This window comes from Phoca vitulina, unplaced genomic scaffold (genome assembly GCF_004348235.1).
Source record: "Phoca vitulina isolate PV1807 unplaced genomic scaffold, GSC_HSeal_1.0 scaffold44, whole genome shotgun sequence".
Classification (NCBI taxonomy): domain Eukaryota; kingdom Metazoa; phylum Chordata; class Mammalia; order Carnivora; family Phocidae; genus Phoca; species Phoca vitulina.
In genome coordinates this window covers 2,017,531-2,022,327 of record NW_022589747.1, presented here as the reverse complement: position 1 = coordinate 2,022,327, position 4,797 = coordinate 2,017,531, and the positions used below count along the sequence as shown (strand labels likewise).

Genomic DNA, 4,797 nt, shown 5'->3' with positions numbered 1-4,797 from the left:
GCCGGGCTGCTGGGAGGTGGCCCCGGGCTGTCAGCTTCCTTTGGGGATGGCCTCAGGGGCAAAGGGTGGCCTTCCCGGGGTGGCCCACACCCGAGACTGACCCATGTGCTCCAGGACAGCTCCCACAGCGCCGGCACCCGCTTGGCCTGCCTCCCTCCCTCCTCCCGGGGTATGACCCTGCTCAGATCTACCTCAGAGCCCACGTCCGTGGCTCCAGCAGTGACACAGGTCGGGGGCTCCCAGGGCCGTGGCTGCAGAAGATGGTGTGGGCGTGCATTTTGGCAGAGAGGGTACCAAGGTTCCACGGGTTCGGGAAAGGCTCCGGGGAACAGAAAAGTCGAGGTGCTGGGCTGTGGCTGTAGACTTGTGTGTTTGGGGGGAGAAGCATAGGGAGGGGAGGGGGCCCTGTCCCAGCAAGCTCTAGAGGAGCACGGTACCTAAGTGCATCACACCGGCTTGTGGTCCTGCTCTGGCCACAGCGCCACGGGTAAGTGCATCCCGTGTCCTGCTTCCTGCTGCCCCTTCCAGTGGCCCTCTGGAAAATGTTACTTTTCAGGGCAAGGAAATCAGAAAATTACCCACATCATTGCCCACATGCTGCCTTTGACCCAGGGATACTGAATAGTCAGACTTTGGCGGTGGCCAAGTCCATCTTCATGGCAACAACAAGCTTCCAGAAAGTTCTTTCAGAACTCCTGTGGGAAGGAACAAGAGGAGCTCTGGGCACTGGAGATGCGGCAAGCCCCTGGCCAGACCCGCGCCTGCCCCGTCTGCAGGGCTGGGAAGGGAGTGGCCGTTTCGGTCTGAGACTTTTGTTTTCAGATTTGAGATATTTTTGGATGGGTAAGGATGGAAAAAATGCGTGTCCCTTTTTCAGATAATTGCAACATGGCTTCTTGTTGTTCAAGTTCTTGGAAACTCAAAGTCGTGGCTGGGAAGTGGGAGTTCCTGGACCTGGGAAGGCCCCCCGCGCCAGCCTCTGGGCAGGTGTGGGCATCTGCACTTCGGTGGATCAGGGAGCCAACTGCTCGGGCTAACGGAGAATGCACGAGAACACCAGGTCCAGTGTGCCTCCTCCCTTCCCGGGCTCTGCGGAGGGATGTGTGAGGACAGACACTGTCTCAATAGGCCTCCAAGTGTCCACAGTCCCAGAAACAAGGGGGTGGTTGGGGCCGGCCAACTGGCAAGGGGCAGGTGGGACCGTTTGGCTTTGAGGGAGAGCCATTTGAGGACAGAGATTTTACGAGAGGCTGCCTGGCAGGGGCGAGACCCCCAGCTTCCCAGCCGTGCAATCATGGGCAAGCTTATGGGCCTTGCCCCTGCAGGTGGACGTCCTGGTATCTTCTGAAGTTCAAGTTCACTTAGTCGTTCAGCCAGCAGGGACCTGGACATTGCGACAGAGCCTGAGACACAGGATGGATAGACGTGCTTGGCCCTGGGATGTTCCAGCAAAGAGACGAGTTGGCACAACCGTGCCGGATGGATGGGCGGGACAGGGCAGTGTGGAAGAAAGTTACGAGGAGCTTGTTGGCCCGATGGTTCTGGATCTTTATCATGTTCTGTTGCTGAACAGCTGGGTGACCTTGGGCAGGTTACCTACAATTTCAGCTTGTTTCCCTATGGGTGCAAAGAGGATCGTAATAACACCAGCCTCCGCCGCCTTTAGGGGTCCCTCTTCCGCTGAGACTCCTTTTCTGGTACCCCCTGCCTTGTCCTGTGGGCTGTTGGTCTGGGGTCTCCTAGAGGGCAGGAAAAGGGTGTGTTCTATTCCTGAGTGCTCTGGAAGCATTTGCCTCAGGGAATGAATGCCCAGCTCCGTCTGAGGAAGAGAGTCATGGCTTTTGACCTCTTGAGAAATCATGCTACCCTCTAGAGCAAGGCAGGGGTTGCTGGTCTTTCCAAGAGGCGTTGCAGGGTAGGAGTGCGACTGGAGCGGGGTTCAACCTCCGCTCTCAGTGATGAACCGAAGGAGGTCCCCACAAGGCAGGACAGGAGGGCCCGGGTAGGTTTGGGTGTCCATCCCCAATCAGGGGCGGTTCCTGGCAACTGCACCTTAAGATGTGCGCAGCCCTCCCCAGGTGGGATTCTAAGAGAATTTGGTCCCAGTGGCGGATACAACCTCTGTCTCTCTTCTGAAGGATGTAGGGTGGGTGTGTTCTCACATGTGCTTTCCTCATGTGCGGGGCTTTCCGCACACTCTTGTGGACACCGTTCTTTTGCCTATGAGGAACAGCATTTCTAATTCTGCAGAAGGCTGTGTGTTTCCCAAGGGGATCTTTGGAGGGTGCTGCCCATTTCCCGGATTTCACTAATGGGAAAACAGAGGCTGAGAGACTGACTGTGGGGATGTTTGGGTCTTGGGGGATGCTGGAATTTCTCTGCCTCTCCTCCCCTGAGGATCCCTCTGGCCTGGGACCTGCTCTCCTAAATGCTCCTGGACAGCCTAAATCCTGCTGGTTTCTCCTGGCTCATTTTAAGAATAAAGTCTTCCCCGAGCCCTCCGTCCATTGGCCGGACCTTCCAGAGACTTCTAAAGCATCTTGCGCTTCGCCCTTCATGGCTGTGCTGCTTTATGTCTGCAGGACCCTGCTAAGAGTGTAAGCTACAGGCGGGGAGCGAGGCCCGGGTTCCCAGGAGCACAGTAATTACAGCGCGGAATGAATGAACGAACGAATGAATGAGTGAGTGAATGAATGAACAACCGGTTTTGCAGGGATCAGGACTGCAGCCTCCCTCCGCCCCCGACTTGCGGCGCGTGAACTCTCGGAGCAGGGGCCCCCGGGTGAGTCCACCCCTTGGCGGTCCCTCCGGGGAGGTCCCGGGGGCGCGCGGGGGCGCACGGAGGCGCACGGGGGGCACCCGGCGGGGGCGGGCCCGCCCGGCGCCCGCAGGGCTGGGCGCTGAGGCCAGGTGACCGGCGGCCGGGCGCGGCGGTGGCGATTGCCCGCGCCGCCTCGAGGGGGCCCTGCGGCGGGCGCGGCGGCGAGCCAGGAGGACGGCCCGCCCGCGCGCTGCTGCGCTGCTCGGCGCCCGGCCTGCTGCGGCCATCGCCCCGCCGGACCCGCCGCTCGCCCAGGTACGGGGCCGCACCGCCGCCCGCTTTGTTTCGGGCCGGCGCCCGCCAATCGCGCCGGGCGCAGGGAGGGGCTCGGGGCGCGCGCGGGAGCGAGCCGGTCCGGGGTCCGGGGACCCGGCGCGGGGCCGGCGGCGCGGATCCGGAGTCCGGATCCGGGTCCGGGTCCGGAGGCGCGGCGCCCGGCGGACTTCGCTCTCTGGGACGCGTCCCGAGACTGCGGGGCGGAGAGCCGAGCTCGGGGCCCTCTTTGATCTCGGCGAACACGCTCCGTCCCCGTCCCCGTGCTGGGCGGGAGGGGGGGTGTCCCCGGGCGCTCCCTCCTTCCGAAGGAGCAGGATCCGCGGGCCCCGCGCCACCTGTGGCACGTGCCCCCCGGCCCGCCGGCGCGGTCGCTGACAAGCCGCCGGGGGGAGGGTCCGGGCGCGCTGGGCGCGGGCGGGGGTCTACGTGCGGGTGGGCACCGCGGCCTGACAAGGGCGCTGGGGCTTTGCTGGAAGTGATATGAAGATCGGTGTGTGGCGGGAAGGGACTGCAGAGCTGCACTCGATTCTTCAGACGGCGCTAGAGGGTGACCCCCCGCTCTCCACGGTGGTTAATACCAGCGCCCCGGGATGTGTGGGGCCAGCAGGGAGCACTGTTGAGGGTGGTCACGGCCTACCTACCCAAAAGCCCCCATCCCGAGGGGGGGGTCCCAGGCCTTCACACACTGACTTTCTGGGGGTTTTCACTCCCTGTGACACCAATGCTTGAGCCTCCAAGACTCTAAAAATATACTGAGAACAGGAACGTGCAAGTTTTCATTGCATTCATTGCATTAATATGACTATTGCATTAATATCTCAGTGCCTGATGAAACGGCCTTCAGAACCAGCCGTTTTGACATTGTGGTGTATTTGCTGTGTGCCCATTGCTGTCTTTGAAATGCGGTACTTCTTGGCCCTTTGAAAGAGATTTGCTGTCCTGTGATTCTCCCCTCTTTAGGGCCGGGGAGGTTATATTTGCAAATCAATCAACAAGTATTAAGAAAGGCGTTTCTGTGGAGAGGCCTGGAGGGGCCCGGGAGTCTCTGCAGCTGGTGGGTGGAAGGAGCAGGGCCCGGCTGCAGGGAATGAGGGGACCTTTGTGCACTGGTTGCTGACTGGGAACCGGCAGGAGGCCAGACTCCTGACCTCAGAGACAAAGTAATAGTAACTTACTTTGCAATCTTGCAAAGGAATGGTGACCCTAAAGTATAGCGCAGTAAGAGCACGTACTTCTTGAGTGTTTGCTTGTGCTAAATGGTTTGCATGCGTTCCTTTTGCATTTCTTCCAAATGGCAACCCTCAGAGGGAGCTGCGATTTTGCCCCATTTTACGGTTGTGCAAACGGAGGCAAAGAACAGGCTAGGTGTCTTGTGCAAGTTGATGAAACGGGGTGGCGCAGCCCAGGGGCCCGGCACGCCTGACCGAATGGATGCATATTCTGACAGCAGATTTCTCAGCTGAGATGCCAAAGCTAATAGTGGCAGTGGAGGAATTCTTTGCAAAGCTCTGAGAAGGCAGAAAAAGTAGTAGCGGCTGGGAACTGTGTGCTCCTGGATGCAACTGACTACTTTTCCCAAGTGTAGCTTTGGCACCTAATGGTTTCAGATGGAGCAACTTACAAATGAGACCCTGGGAGCTAAAGGTTACAGGGTGAAATATGTTCCTGCAGGGGATGTTGCTGATGGGGGGGGGGGGGGG

General features: G+C 59.8%; 1 protein-coding gene across 1 annotated transcript in view; it reads left to right on the top strand.

The window, feature by feature from the left end:
• Nucleotides 1-2,993: 2,993 nt before the first annotated feature.
• TNS3 (tensin 3) overlaps nt 2,994-4,797 on the top strand; it is a 213,764-nt gene continuing 211,960 nt past the window's right edge. The window contains exon 1 of the mRNA XM_032430625.1: nt 2,994-3,076. The gene's annotated coding sequence lies outside the window, so the exon portion shown is untranslated. The remainder of the gene's footprint in view (nt 3,077-4,797) is intronic.